The sequence below is a fragment of the Lactuca saligna genome, chromosome 4, assembly GCF_052625555.1.
Source record: "Lactuca saligna cultivar CGN05327 chromosome 4, ASM5262555v1, whole genome shotgun sequence".
NCBI lineage: Eukaryota > Viridiplantae > Streptophyta > Magnoliopsida > Asterales > Asteraceae > Lactuca > Lactuca saligna.
The window spans coordinates 197,869,230-197,885,662 of record NC_136420.1 but is presented as its reverse complement, the minus strand read 5'-3'; the positions used below and the strand labels follow the sequence as shown (position 1 = coordinate 197,885,662).

Genomic DNA, 16,433 nt, shown 5'->3' with positions numbered 1-16,433 from the left:
TAGGGATTTTGCTATTAGGAATGCTTGAGAGTGTTGTGATAGCAGCAAGGAGCTTATGAGAGATTTACTAGTGAGTAGCACATGATTAGAGAGAATAACATACTTGGGATTTGGGGCTCTGGGAGGAGGACTTGGTGTGAATGCTGAGTCGGTGTGGTCGGTAGTATTGGGCCCGTACTATCGAAGGCACCGGATCAGTACGCAACCCAAGTAAAAATCCTTAGGGCACTAGAGATCAAATAGGATTGGGATATCGATTGTTTGTACATATGAGTAAATTTTTGATATCTTATGTTGTATTTCAGAGAGGCATCATGGTAGGGACACGTCACATACCAGGGACCAGCGGAGGGGGTGTGAGCGACGAGGAGCTCTGCCAGATGATTCATGATGAGGTGGCTGCTGCCATCCGTGATGAGTTTTTAGAGATTTTCGGGTCTATTAAGACCACCCTAATAGAGACATTCGATGAGAGATACGTTGCTCGTTCTGAGGCTGTTGTTGCAGTTCCCACTGCAGGTGTAGTTGCGGTTAGACCGCAGGGTGGTGATGCGTTGCTGTTCCGGGAGTTCAGCAACACAAAACCACTGGAGTTTGATGGAACCTAGGATCCGATTGCAGCGATGAGGTGGATATCAGACATGGAGGGATGTTTCTTTACTTGCTCATCTCCTGAGCATTTGAGGGTCCGGTTCGCGCTGAGCCAGCTTCGCTTGGGAGCGAAGGACTGGTGGAAGTTTGTGACGGCACATTATTCGCCTGCTGAGCTTGCTACAGTGACTTGGGAGAGGTTCACTGCTATGTTCCGAGATAAGTACATTCCCCAGGTGGAAAGGGAACGTTTGGCCCAGGAGTTTTTTACCGTCAAGCAGGGTACTGATTTTGTTACGGTGATTACGAGGAAGTTTCATAAGCGGGCGATCTTCTGCCTAGAGCACGTGTCCTCCGAGCAGGCACGTATGAGCCACTACCTGAGCATTTTCAGGAAGGATATACGGGAGTTCGTGGCGAACTCGACGTATCTGACATTTTCTGAGCTTCAGGAAAATGCCCGGAAGAGGGAGATAGAGCTGGAGACCCAAGCTAGGGAGGAGGCTGAGTCTCAGGTGAGGGATCGGCGGTCGGCACAGTCTCAGCCGGCAGCCAAGCGGGCCAAGCCCGCTGATTCACGATCTGGGAGTCAGAAGGGCCGCACTTGTGGCAAGTGCGGCAAGAGCCACAAGGGGGTGTGCAGAGCGAAGTCTTGCTATAAATGTGGCAAGGAGGGGCATATGGCTAGGGATTGCCCCAAGGGGTTTGCAGTATGCTTTCACTGCAACCAGACCGGACACTGCAAGACAGAGTGTCCGCAGTTACGAGGGACTACACAGGGAGCACCTCAGGGATCTGGCTATGCTGCTATCAGAGCTACTGATAGGCGGCCAATGAAGGCCGAGGTACCGAAGGCGCGAGGGAGAGCCTTCTAGTTAACTGCGGAGGAGGTCCGCACAATGCCCGATGTCGTGGCTGGTATGTATTCTTTCGTATATTTACTTTTATTATGAGAGATTGTGCTTATATTATGATATGCGTAGGTACTTTTCTTGTGAATTATGTACCTGCCTTGGTGTTATTTGACTCGGGTGCGAGTCGGTCTTTTGTATCTTTGACTTTTAGTCAGCACATCTGTATTACTCGAGAGGTGATGAGTCGGCCTCTGAGAGTTTCCATAGCTGATGAGAGAGTGGTGTACACCACCGAGGTGATTCGAGGATGTGTACTTGAGATTTTCGGCGTCAAGTTCCCGATTGATCTAGTTCCTATTGCGATGGGAGATTTCTGTGTCATTGTGGGCATGGACTGGTTGAGTAAGTTTGGAGTGGTTATTGACTGTGAGAGACAGCTGGTGACCATAAGAGATCCTAGTGGGGGAGTTCTTACCGTGTATGGCGAGGGTACGCGTTCTGGGTCGACATTTTGTTCAGTCGCTAGAGCGAGACAGAATCTACAGCATGGCTGTATGGGGTTTGTAGCATATGTGATGGATACGAGGGTTGATTCAGAGAAACCGATGTCAGTTGATGAGGTTCCGATATTGCGTGAGTTCCCGGATGTATTTCCGGAAGAGTTACCAGGTGTTCCTCCCGAGAGGCACGTTGAGTTCAGCATCGATTTAGTTCTGCGAGCAGCACCTATCACCAAGGCACCTTATCGACTTGCGCCTCCAGAGATGCAGGAGTTATCCTTGCAGCTTCAGGAGCTACTGGGGAAGGGATTTATTCAGCTGAGCAGTTCGCCATGGGGAGCGCCTATCCTTTTTGTTAAGAAGAATGATGGCTCACATCGAATGTGCATTGATTACAGGGAATTGAACAAGCTAACGGTCAAGAACCGTTACCCATTGCTGAGGATCGATGATTTGTTCGATCTGTTGCAGGGAGCATCTTGGTTCTCCAAGATCGATTTGAGGTCGGGTTATCATCAGGTGAGGGTGCGAGATGAGGACATCCAGAAGACAACGTTCAGGACTCGTTACGAGCATTACGAGTTCGTAGTGATGCCTTTCGGGCTTAGCAACGCACTGGCGGTGTTCATCGACCTCATGAATAGAGTATGTAGGCCGATGTTGGATCGCTCGGTGATTGTGTTTATTGACAACATATTGGTGTATTCGAGATCCAAGGAACAGCATGAGGAACATCTGAGAGAGATCCTCAGAGTTTTGAGATTGGAGAGGATTTACGCCAAATTCTCCAAGTGTGATTTTTGGTTACGAGAGGTCCAGTTCCTAGGGCATCTTGTTAACCAGAAAGGGATATTGGTCGATCCAGCCAAGATTGAGGCGGTAATGAGTTGGGAGGTGTCGAGGTCACCTACAGAGATCAGGAGTTTCCTAGGATTGGTAGGCTATTATCGGAGATTTATCAGGGACTTCTCCAAGATCGCCGTGCCACTCACCAAGTTGACTCGGAAGGGCATTGCTTTCTTATGGGGCCCAGAGCAGCAGGCCTCCTTTGAGACACTTCGTCAGAAGTTAAGCAAAGCCCCAGTGTAAGCCCTTCCGGAGGGTATGGAGGCCTTCGTAGTATACTGTGATGTCGATATCAGGATTGGGAGCGGTGCTTATGTAGAGGGGACACGTGATAGCATATGCATCGAGGTAGCTAAAGCCTCATGAGGCAAAGTATCCCACCCACGACTTAGAGTTAGGGGCAGTGGTGTTTGCCCTCAAGATCTGGTGTCACTACCTGTATGGGGTCCGGTGTACCATATACACGGATCATAAGAGCCTGAAGTACATGATGGACCAGCCTAGCTTGAACATGCAGCAGAAGAGATGGTTGGATGTGGTAAAAGATTATGATTGTGAGATCATGTACCACCCGGATAAGGCTAACATGGTAGCCGATGCCCTGAGTCGTAGGACAGAGAGCGTCCCAATGCGAGACATTTGTATGAGATTGACAGTGATGACTCCAGTATTGGACACTATTCGAGGGGCCCAAGCCGAGGCTGTGAGACCAGAAAACCAAAAGAGGGAGCGAGTTATTGGGCAGGTATCGGAGTTCGTTACTAATAGTCGGGGACTTATGACATTTCAGGGTCAGATTTGGGTACCGTTTGTGGGCGGAACGCGTACCATATGGATGGAAGAGGCACATCAATCGATGTTCTCGATCCATCCCGGGGCCACTAAGATGTATATGGACCTAAGGAAGTAGTATTGGTGGCCCTGTATGAAAAAGGATGTTGCATGGTTCGTTGAGAGGTGCCTAACCTGGCACCGGGTTAAGGCCGAGCATCAAAGACCGCATGGTAAGTTGCACCCGTTAGAGGTTCCCGAGTAGAAGTGGGAACAAATTGCTATGGACTTTATCACCAAATTGCCAAGGACTGTGAGGGGTGTCAATGCAATTTGGGTGATTATAGACCGGTTGGCGAAGAGCGCTCACTTCCTTGCCATTAGCAAGAGCTCTTCTACGGAGAAACTGGCAGAGTTGTATGTGAGAGAGGTGGTCTCACGGCATGGAGTTCCGATATCGATTGTCTCAGATCGATATGTGCATTTCACTTCCAGGTTCTGGAAGAAATTTCACGAGGAGTTGGGTACGCGGTTGCATTTTAGTACCGCATATCACCCACAGACTGATGGGCGGAGCGAGCGGGCAATTCAGATGCTCGAGGATATGCTCCGAGCATGTGTATTGGATTTTGGTGGGAGTTGGGACAAATATTTACCCTTGGAAGAGTTTTCCTACAAAAACAGCCATCATTCGAGCATTGGTATGGCACCCTTTGAGCTGTTGTATGGGAGGAGATGTCAGACCCCCATTTGTTAGGGAGAGGTGGGACAACGTGTAATGGGTAGTACGAAGATCGTGCTTCAGACGACTGAGCAGATACAACAGGTCAGGCAGAGGTTGTTGACCGCTCAGAGTCGTCAGAAGAGTTATGCGGATAGGCGTCGGTCCGAGCTCGAGTTTCAGGTCGGTGACTTCATACTCTTGAAGGTCTCTCCTTGGAAAGGAGTGATCCGATTCAAGAAGAGGGGCAAGTTGGGGCCTAAATATATTGGACCTTTCAGGGAGTTACCTGCGGAGTTGGGTCAGATTCACGACACTTTTCACGTGTCGCAGTTGAGAAAGTGTATAGCCGACGAGTCAGCAGTGGTACCGTTAGAGAATATTCAGGTGGATGTAGGCCTGAACTATCTTGAGAGACCGGTGGAAATTAGGGATCGGAAGGTCAAGATTCTGAGGAACAAGGAAGTGCCTATGGTGCAGGTGCAGTGGCAGCATAGGAAAGGGTCAGAGCTGACTTGGGAGCCGGAGCGTGAGATGCGTGAGCAGCATTCAGAGTTGTTTACAGTATGAGACTTCGAGGGCGAAGTCTGATTCTCGTGGGGGAGAATTGTAACATCTAGAATCCCAGGTATACTATTCTAGTAATTTATTTTTGGAATTTGTGAAGCGACTCGGCAAGTTGATGCTTAGACTCACCGAGTTGGGTTGCGATTTATCATCCGAGTTCATGTTGGACTCGTCGAGTCCATTAGTGGACTCAGCGAGTCCATGCTGTTTAATGAAACCCTAATCCTACGGGGTTGGAGCCTATTTAAGGGTACTCTTAGCCTTCCATTACGGATACCAGTCCCTTGAGAGCACCCTAAGTGAGATAGATCGCTTAGCAAGAAGAAGGTGATCAAGAGCAAGAAGAGACTGAAGGAGGTGTGATTCTAGTGGTTTCAGAGTTTAGAGACTTCAACTTGAGGTATTTATTCGGATCTTCTTCATTTTTGGTATTGATACTTAGAGTTAGGGTTTTCTAACCTCCTTTGAGGATGTTTATGTGGAGGAATTGGTCCCTTATCGAGCTTATGCCTTGGATTTGGACTCAAAGAGGTCCATAGACCTTAACACTTGGAGCTTTATGAGTTATTTGGAGAGTTATGAGCTTAGGATGCCATTTTTAGGGCTAAATCACCAAATGATACCATCTAGATGATATATGAGTGTCAAGGTCTGGACTTTACGTGATTATTATGCTTGGGAAGGACAGATCTATGGATTAGAGGAACATATCTGACCTTAGGAGGTCAATGGATTTTGTTCATGGCATGTACTCGCTGAGTTGTTCTTGAGACTCGACGAGTTTAGTCGGGGTAGCCCCACGATTCTTACCTGGGGACTTGTCGAGTAAAGGAAGAGACTCAATGTGTTAAATAGGACTAAAAGAGTTAAGTGGACACAGGTGGACTCGCTGAGTTGTCCAAGTGCACTCACCGAGTCAGGTCAAAGTTTGACCGTTGACTTTGGTTGACTTTTAGGGTTTGGTCAACAATGAGGGCCTTGAGCCTAGGGAGGGGTAAAATGGCCTTTTACTCTTCTGAGGGTGCTTAGAGAGAGTGATTATAGTTCTGAGAGTATTACTTTATGTGTTTAAGCGGAGGCTAGATCACATTCCTATCGAGTCAGCGATTTACCGGGACATCTGAGGTGAGTCTTCTCACTATACTTTACCTAGAGTGGTAATTAGAGTTATGTGCTACAGTTATTGTATGCTATTATGTGATGTGTTATATTGCATTGTTCTATGTGATGTATATCATGTGTATATCAGAGTATATCAGAGTATATTAGAGTTAGAATCGAAAGGTTCACAGAGTTAGGACCAGAGGGTCCTCAGAGTTACGGCCCATGGGCCCACAGAGTTATAGCCTCGAGTGGCTAGCAGTGTTATGTATGGTATTTTGGGGAACTCACTAAGCTTTATGCTTACAGTGTTATGTGTTATGTGTTTCAGGTACCAGTGATGATCGCGGGAAGGCGCCGACATGACTCGTACACACGCATGGATTTTTATGTATTTGATCTTGGAAACTATTTTTGTGAACCAAAGTATTGATACAATGAGATTTTGTTTTAAATGTGTTTGATAAAATGTGTTTAAAAATGTGAAAATTTGTTTTAAATTTTACGGTGTTACAGATGCATGGGGTATGTGGCATATGCAATTGATACGCGGGTTATTGCTGAGAGATTGTGTTCTATTTCTGTGGTGCCGATCATGTGTGTGTTTGAGGATGTGTTTCCCGAAGAGTTGTCAGGTTTGCCACCTGAGAGATAGGTGTAATTTAGGATTGATTTGATTCAAGGCGCGACACATTTAGCCAAGGCACCCTATCGCCTTGTGCCGCAAGAGATGTTGGAGTCATCCTCTCAGCTCCAGGAGTTGTTAGGGAACGGGTTCATTAGACCGAGTAGCTCGTTGTGGGGAGCTCCGATCCTTTTTGTCAAGAAAAAGGATGGTTCACATCGGATGTGTGTTGATTACCGGGAGTTGAACAAGCTGATGGTGAAGAACCATTATCCACTTCCGAGGATCGATGAACTATTCAATCAGTTGCAGGGTGAATCTTGGTTTTCCAAGATCGACTTGAGTTCTGGTTATCATCAGATGAGGGTTTGCGATGAGGATATTCAAAAGACGGCCTTTAGGACTCGTTATGGGTATTACGAGTTCGTGGTGATGCCTTTTGGACTCACTAACGCACCGGTAACGTTCATGGATCTCATGAACTGGCTGTGTAGGCCCATGTTGGATCGGTCGGTGATTGTGTTCATCGATGACATTCTTGTGTACTCGAGGTCTAGGGAACAACATGTGGAGCACCTCAGAGAGGTTTTAGGGGATTTGAGATTAGATAGGCTATATGCCATGTTCTCCAAGTGTGATTTCTGGTTACGAGAGATCCAGTTCCTAGGGCACCTCATTAATCAGAATGGGATATTGGTCGACCCAACTAATATTGATGCAGTTATGCGATGGGAGATACCGAGATCTCCATCCAAAATCAGGAGTTTTTTGGATCTGGTCGGTTATTATCAGAGATTTATCAGAGACTTCTCCAAGATTGTTGTTCCTCTCACCAGGTTGACCCGGAAAGGTGTTGCTTTTGTTTGGGGTCCTGAGCAACAAACCTCATTTAAGACCCTTCACCAAAGATTGTGCGAAGCCCCAGTGTTAGCCATCCCCGATGGAGTGCAGGACTTCGTAGTTTTCTATGATGCATCTACATCGGGATTGGGTGCATTGCTGATGAAGAGAGGACACATAATAGCATACGCATCTAGACAGTTGAAGCCTCATGAGACGAGATATCCTACCCACGATCTGGAGATGGGAGCGGTGGTGTTCACCCTCAAGATTTGGCGTCACTATTTGTACGGAGTCTAGTGTACCATATACACATACCATAAGATTCTGAAATATTTTATGGATCAGCCCAACCTGAATATGAGTCAGTGGAGGTGGTTGGATGTGGTGAAAGATTATAACTGTGAGATTTCATATCATCCGGATAAGGATAATGTGGTAGCTGATGCCCTGAGCTATAGAGCAGAGTGTGCTCCGATCCGAGATATATGTATGAGGATGACAGTGATGACTCCAGTCTTGTATACCATTTGGGAGGCCCAGGTGGAGATCGTGAGACCAGAAAACCGCAAGAGTGAGTGGCTGATTGGCCACGTATCCGAGTTTGTAACGGATAGTCGAGGGCTTATGACTTTCTGAGGGTGGATTTGGGTGCCCTATACGGGCGGAGCTCGACGTGTATTGATGGAGGAGGCGCACAAGTCGATATTCTCGATCCATCCGGGGGCCACTAAGATGTATTTAGACTTGAAGAGGGATTATTGGTGGCCCTATATGAAGAGGGATGTTGCGTGAGAAGTTGAGAGATGCTTGACCTGCCGACAGGTCAAAGTAGAGCACCAGCGTCTACATGGTCCATTACAACCTCTGTAGATTCCCCAGTGGAAGTGGGAACATATCTCCATGGAATTTATCACCAATTTAACGAGGACAGTGCGGGGAGTCGATGCGATTTGGGTGATCATGTATCGATCGACGAAGAGTGCTTACTTCCTTGCTATTAGTGAGAGCTCTTCGGCGGAGAAATTAGTAGAGATTTACGTGAAGGAGGTGGTGTCTCGGCATGGGGTGCCAGTTTCAATAGTGTCAGACAGATACATGTGTTTTACCTCTAGATTTTGGAGGAAATTTCACAAGGAGTTGGGCACGCATCTGCATTTCAGTACCGCGTACCACCCGCAGACAGATGGACAGAGCGAGCGGACGATTTAGACGCTCCAGGACATGTTGTGTGCTTGTTTCTTGGACTTTGGAGGAAGTTGGGACACATAATGCCTTTGGCTGAGTTTTCTTACAACAACAACCACCATTCGATTATAGGTATGCCTCCTTTCGAGCTGTTATATGGGAGGAGGTTTCGAACTCCTATTTGTTAGGGGGAGGTAGGATAGAGAGTGATAGGTGGCACTAAGATAGTACTCAAGACGACTGAACAGATTTAGAAGATTACACAGAGATTACTAACGACCCACAGCCGCCAGAAGAGTTATGCGGACGGAGTTCCAAGTTGGAGATTTTGTGCTACTGAAAGTATCCCCGTGGAAAGGGGTGATCCGATTCAGAAAGAGGGACAAGCTAGGGCCCCAATACATTGGACCTTTTAGGGTAATTGCCAGTGTTGGCAGAGTAGCCTACCGACTAGAGCTACCCGGAGAATTGAGTCAGATCCATAACACCTTTCATGTGTCCCAATTGAGGAATAGTATGGCAGATGATACGTCAATTGTACCTCTGGAGATAATTTAAGTGGATGAACACCTGAATTATGTTGAAAGACCAATTGCGATTTTAGAACGAAAGATGGAGGTCCTCAGGAATAAGGAAGTATCCCTGGTATAGGTCCAGTGGCAGCATCGGAAGGGATCCGATTTGACTTGCGAGCCAGAGTCAGAGATGCGGGAGCAGCATCCGGAGCTATTTGCAGAGCAAGACTTCGAGGGCGAAGTCTAATTCTAGTGGGGGTGAATTGTAACATCCGGTTTTCCAGGTGTATTATTTTAATAGTTTAAGTTGAGAAATTGTGGATGGATCGACGATTTGGAGCCTCAACTCGTCGAGTAGGGTCGCGGCTGAAGACTAGGATTAATGAGTGGACTCGACGATTCGATGAGACGACTCGACGAGTCAGTGCTGGAGATAGAAACCCTAATTTTCTCGGGCCTGGGCCTATTTAAAGACACCTATAGCCTCCTTAACACCCCCCCCCCATCAGTTCCATTCATCCCCTGAGAAAAACCCAAGAGTCATTTGTGAGCATGAAAGGGGAAGAGGGTAATTTGAGGTCATTTCTTTGAGAAGAAGATCAAGGGTGTTGCAAGGATCTCAGAGGAGAGTTGTGGATCAGTTTCATCTTCATTTCAAGCTTCAGATCTGGTATAAGCTCTTTCCTTCTGTGTGATTGAATAGATTTCCTTTGGTTGTAAAGTTAGGGCTTGTATCACCATTTTGATGGGGTTTTGGGTGCATCTAAATCCTTTTTCAAGTTATTCTATAGATCTGGGCCTTGTGAGGTCCAGAGAAAGAGAAACTAGAAAGCCATGACTGAGTAACCTTGGAGCTTGGTAGCTATGAAGCTTTAATGGAGTCATAATGATATATAGAGCAATATACACCATGAATGTACCCCAAGTTCAGACCTTCACGTGACTTTTGGATGCTAGAAGGACAGATCTATTAGCTAGAGTTCCAGATCTGACCTCAGGAGATCATATGAGTGATGTAATGGAGACGACTCACTGAGTCTATGAGATGACTCAACGAGTCGTATTGGGTTCGAGCCAGTACCATGGACCCAGAGATAACTCATCGAGTTGGGGGTCAACTCATTAAGCAGAATGAATCCTGGTGAGAACAATGAGAAATATGTTTGGACTTGGCGAGTCACATGGGTGAACTCGGCGAGTCAGGTCAACCTGGTCTGTTGACTTCGTGTGTGGGTCAATTAGGAGCTTTTGGGAAATCTGGAGGGGTAGACGGTCTTTTACCCATCCCAAGGGTTAGAGAATGAGCAAAAAGGGCTATAGTTGGAAAGAGTAAAAATGTGTTATTAATTGAGATGCTCGTTTAATGTGTTAGGTGAAGGCTAGTCCGGATTGTCAAGTGTGTATCTATTTCCTACTAGTCGCGAGGTGAGTCTTTTCACTATACTTACCTTGAGTGGTAAACTATGTGTGACCGGAGGATCTTATGTGCATACTCTATGTTTAAGATATCATGTTAATTTTATTGAGATATTCTACTATTGCTTATGATATGCATGCTATGTTTATTTAAGTATTGATTAGAGGGATCAGAGGATCCAACCTGAGTAATGGGACCGGAGGTTCGCACTGAGACAAATTGACCAGAGCTTCTTATTGAGTTATAGCCTCGATTGGCTAATGAGTTGTGTGTGGTATTTTGGGGAACTCACTAAAAAAATTATGCTTACCGTATTATGTGTTATGTGTTTCAGGTACTTCCGAGGACCGCAGAAAGGCACCAACATGATTGTACACCTACATGGAGAAGGAGTGATCACCTGGGATTTCGAATAAATGTTTTGAAATTTTTGTGGATAATTGTTACTTGAGATTTTTGGAAAAATGTGATATATGTTTTACTTTAATTTAAAAATGAAAATTTTGGTTGGAAAAAAAATTACGTTGTTACAATAGACGAAGAATTGACGATAAGGATGATAAAGCACCGACAATCAAAATCGACATCGGATGACTTAATGATATGGTGTTGTTTGGAAACATAATCAAATCTTGACATAAGGATTGACCTACAATTGGAAGAACCCCAACAACTACATTGCAATAATCTAACAAACCGAAATATATGATCTCCATACCTTTAAATAGATGGAAATAGAGACCCTCACGATACTTTAGCGACCGGAACTTATGACTCCAACGTGCAACTTTGACGTTTAAGTTCGGAACATAAAACACATATTTTCGAGGAAAATAACGTATATTTTATTTATTAACGTATATTATTCCCGGATTATTAACCCTGATTGTTATGGTTTATAATTTTATATTACCATTATTAGTAGGTATTCATATAATTAGTTTATTCTGCTAGGTTTATATGTTCTTTTATTTTGTACGCTTCATATCAGTTTAGTATATACACAATCGACGACTTCTTTAGCTCTAACTACACTTAACTATGATTTACACTTGATCAATGGATATGATTCACAAATCCTCACATGGTATCAGAGTTGTAGGTATTTTTTGTTCACATTCAATCCCTAAATTTTGGATTAACACCTCTTAATCGACTCAATTGGGATACCCTTCAAGTCCATCATTAGGACGTACAATTCAGTCTTGTTTTAATCTAAATGTTGGTTCAAAATTGTTCAAAATTGTTCAAAACTCTCTAGTACAGACCTGACATATCTTAGTGGTCCTTGATGGTAGCAACTACATGATGCGACATCATTACATAACAATCCATCTTAAGTCCCTTGGACTTTAAAGCTACGTGACAGGTATTACTAATGTTTCCGTTAGGAATATAAACGGGAGTAATGTTGCATTTGCAAAATGAAGTGATGACTGGGACATCAAGAATGCTAAAATTATTAGTTTCTTTACTGCCTCCACTACAACAGAGGTTCACCAACAATTTCTTGGGTACACAACTACAAAACAGGTATGGGATCTCTTAGCCAAACTCTTTACAACCACTGGCCTTTCTCATCAATACCAATTGTCGTCGGCTTTTCAAAGAAAACAACAACAACCCGATCAATCTGTTAGTCTTGTGTTTCAGAGATGCAAGTAATTTGTGATCAACTTAATGTTGCAGTCCCTCAGATCTCTTTATGAAACATCCGATCAATTTAGAGCTTATTTTTGTCAGTTGCACCTCATCACTCTCCATATGGGTCTTACTGGCAAATTTGAGAATGCATGTTCCACTACTAGAAATGTGGGTTTTTGCGACGGATGAATACCGTCACTAAAGGTCTTTTACGACGGATCTGTGACAGAGTTAGTCCATATCCAAATTTAACGTGGCTAATGACTTATCTAGAGATTTAGCGATGGACAAGTTTTTCCTTGCGACGACTTTAGCAACGGAATATCCATCGCAAATTAGTCCCATAATACTGTTATTTAGGACATCAGTAACAAAAATATTATGTCGCTAATCCCTCGCAAACCTCTAAATCTGTCTCTTTACATTCCGTCGCTGACCAGTCGCAATTTTTAGATGTGATTTTTTTTGTTTCTGTCGCTGATCCCTAGCAAATGTATAATATTAATTTTTTATTACAAAAAATACTAAAAATATCAAATAGTTATACAATCCCAAACTAAACAATAACAATTTATTACCCGATGAATCAAATAATTATACAATCCAAAACCAAACACTAATATTAAAATGCCAATATCAAATATCAAAGTTTAACAAAACATCCAAAAACATCAAATATCAATGTTTACCATAATCTTAATTCGTCTCATATTTTGCATTTTCACATACATATACTCCATTGCTTCATATCTTGCATTGCATCCGAAAGGACCATAATGGAATTGGATTCCGATTCCCATGAAATTAGGCGAACTAAATACAGGACAAGAATGGAATTGAATTCCAATTCCGACCAAAAAATATATAAAAAAAACAAGGTAATTCTGAGCAGCAAGTGCTTCAGCCTCAAGAGTAGGCTCCCACGGGAGAGTAGTTTCTGCAAGTAATCCAGTCCCTGTGTATGGATCCATGATTGATGTTGGATGCCTGTCTTCCAAATAACCTACACACAACAAACCATGGAAACACATTCATCAAGTAGTTCTCAATTTAGTAAGCTATATATAGATGTGTTTCTTTTTGACTTAATACAGAAAGAACAACTTAATAAAGAAGATCGAGTAACATTATATTTTACCTTTGCCTGCCTTCTTAGTGTCATGCCCCACACGGATTGAGCAACCATGGTTAGCAACACCCTGTCAGATGAATGATATTTAAAAGCATGAATTTTTATTGGTTTTACATTTTTTTGAATTTGGTATAATTTTTTTTTATGGTTTTAGATACCTACGAAAATGTGTTGTTGTTGGCAGCTTCGTGTTTTCCTGTCAATCTTCTTTCATTTCCTTCACCATAAGCACTGATGTGGTCTGAGTGGCAAAGGGAAAGGTTGAGAATCGCCTTTTTGCTGAATGTGCTGTAAAAATTGAAAGGAAAATGTAAGTGAATTTTAATGTAATAAAAATGATGTGGAAAGGTCCATTCCATTCCATCCAACCAAAAATAAAATAAAAAAACAAGTACCTGTAGTTAGTGTGGCATCCTGCTCCATTCCAGTCTCCCTGTCAAGAAGAAAATAAATAAATAAATAAAATGTACATTATAATATCTGATAAAAAAAAGTCAACACACAAAAACTCGATTACTGATTACCTCAATTGGCTTAGGATCAAGTGTCAAAACAACACCAGCTTGTTCAGTAATTCTCTGTTATATATATATATATATATATATATATATATATATATATATATATATATATATATATATATATATATATATTCAAGAAACTACTCTCCTGTGAAAAAAGCCCAAAAGTTTTACTATATTAACAGGGAAACATCAAAAATTTCTGCAAAGGGCATCCCATTATTTTAATTATCATATTTAAAGAAAATAGTCATCACAATCAAACCTATAATTTGGCTACTTTCTTGTGTCCTTTTTTTATTTCTATTATTCCTAATTACTTTTTGTTTGTATTGAATAGAAAGTTGATATGGAATGCTAAAAGGTTACATCCTTTGAGTGTGAAATTTGTATGCATACATGGAACTTTTAGACAACAGGAGGACTGAAAATGTAGTTAACATGAAAAGCTAAAGATATCATCAAGAAAAAAGAAATTTTTGCATGAAAAAAGTTGCAAATGGTAGCTCAACAAAAAGCCCTTCCAACATTGCATACAACATCAAGGAGGGGTGAATGAATCAATGAATAACAAATTCATCAAAAAGTTTTATAATAAAGATAAACTGTTTGATATATAAATGAAGAACTTCAATTTACATTAAATGATTTTAAAATGTGCCATAGAACAGATAAGGTGAATACAAGGTACTCCAAAATATACAAGATTATGCACATGAACTATATATTTGGAATTAAAAGATGAAAGAAATCTATGCTAATATAGAGCATAAGATAAAAAATTCAAAAGTCCAACAATCCCAAAATTAAAAGCAGATAACTTTATGAAACTAAAAAGATTTAGTAATTATTGAAAAAAACAACCACTCAACATTTGGAGCACATTGGAAACCATAATAATCATAAAAATATTTGATTTGTCCATAATCCATAATTTCACCAAATTTATCAAAATGGCTGGAAAAGAAAACAATTTAATAACAGTTAAGGTCATAGGATTGCAATGTACTTTTTGATTTGTCCTACCTTTTTTCATACGTACTAAGTCATTGTATTTACAAGAATGTTACAAGTAGGTCACTCGTTAACAGGTATACAACTAAGTTTTGCTGACATGGCGTCTATGCGGCATGTAAGTGTAAGGACTAGCATCTACAATATGGGAAATACAGAATAATTAAAAAAATCTCATTGCAAGAGCTTGTTAATTAACAAGTTCTTTGAAAAAGCTCATCCAATAGCTTTTTCATTTCTCAAAAGCTTTTTGGTTTGCAAAAGCTTTAAAAAGCTACAATTATGGTTTCTCTAGTAAGTAATATTCTGTGATCTTAACCCATTTGATAATTAACATGTACACTCAAGTATGTAAACGCATCATACCTGGCAGACTCTTTCAAACAGTTGTCTGTAAGTTAATGAGCCATCAACATCAGGCTCATTTCCTTCCCAATGAAGTGCAACTTTATTGCAATTCCTAGACTCTGTTTTTATCCAAGCAGTTATAACAGATGTTGGTGATGCCACCCTTGAACCACAAAGTAGATAGATAGGAATGACCAATGGCTGATTAGGTGTGTGATACAAGATGAAAGAGGTAGATGTCAGAAAGATAAAAGTATTGTTTACCTCAATTTTGATGTTCCCTTTTGTAACATCAAGATTCTCTAAGTAAACCTGTTGACCCCATTTCTCTTTCCAATAGAATTTTGATGCAATATCAGACCAAAAGCCACCAGGATCTTCAATTGATCTGTTGTACATCTCCAAGTACTGAAATGGTGCCCCAAATCATCGATTATATGATGGAAATGTTTATTAAAAAGAACATAGAATAAGACTTGTTTCCTTCTTGTGATTAAAGTTCACTTTGTATTTTGAAAATCCAAAGTAGAAGACTTCAAATTGAATTTTGTCCTCTTTGTTCTTGTTAGGTCAAAATATTTTCTCATTGAAATATTAGTTCTACATGTTTATGTAGCCATCAATCATTTCTCAATAATCAAAACTAGACTATCGCCTTTATAGTTCAAAACTTATGTATATGACTCGACACCAACTCTATTTTTCTGACGAAATCAAATAATATATGCAGATGATCTGCTATTGATCATTTTTGAGGATGATACCTTTTGAGGAGATGGTACATGTGCCTGTTAGGAGAAATCGTGACTAGGAAAAACAAGATCGTCCTCCTCGGATGCAAGAGACTCGCCAAGTATCACCGCATTCAGCTTTGGTATCTTGTCGACACCTGACGGGCGAGTCACCATTGACTCTAAATGATGGTGGTGATTAGTTGTGGTCAGATTTTTCCTAATTGCCATGATCGGAAACGTGACTCGAACAGATTTGAGAGTCAACTCTCCTTCCTCTTCGGTTGGTGATTGCTGAGCAGTTATAGTAGGAGATCTGATCAGACAATAGAGGATTGAATGGCGTTGGCTGGGAAACGATGAGTCAATGAGGAATGGAGACGAATCGATAGGGAAGCCAAAGAGGATGTGAGATGGATTTGAGTCGACATAGGGTCAATTAGGGCTTTGGGAAAGAAATATGTCGGAATGAAAATAAACCAGGGAACGAGAAAAGAAGAAAAGCGG

The 16,433-nt window shown here is 42.1% G+C and overlaps 1 pseudogene across 1 annotated transcript; it reads right to left on the bottom strand.

Annotated features, from left to right (window-relative positions):
• Positions 1-12,742: 12,742 nt before the first annotated feature.
• On the bottom strand, positions 12,743-15,594 carry LOC145040423 (uncharacterized; annotated as a pseudogene). Its single transcript, XR_013679893.1, has 7 exons — positions 15,214-15,594; positions 14,923-14,985; positions 13,837-13,911; positions 13,708-13,745; positions 13,471-13,600; positions 13,319-13,379; positions 12,743-13,183 (listed from the first exon to the last, which is right to left on the bottom strand). The product of XR_013679893.1 is annotated as an uncharacterized LOC145040423 (transcript).
• Positions 15,595-16,433: the final 839 nt, after the last annotated feature.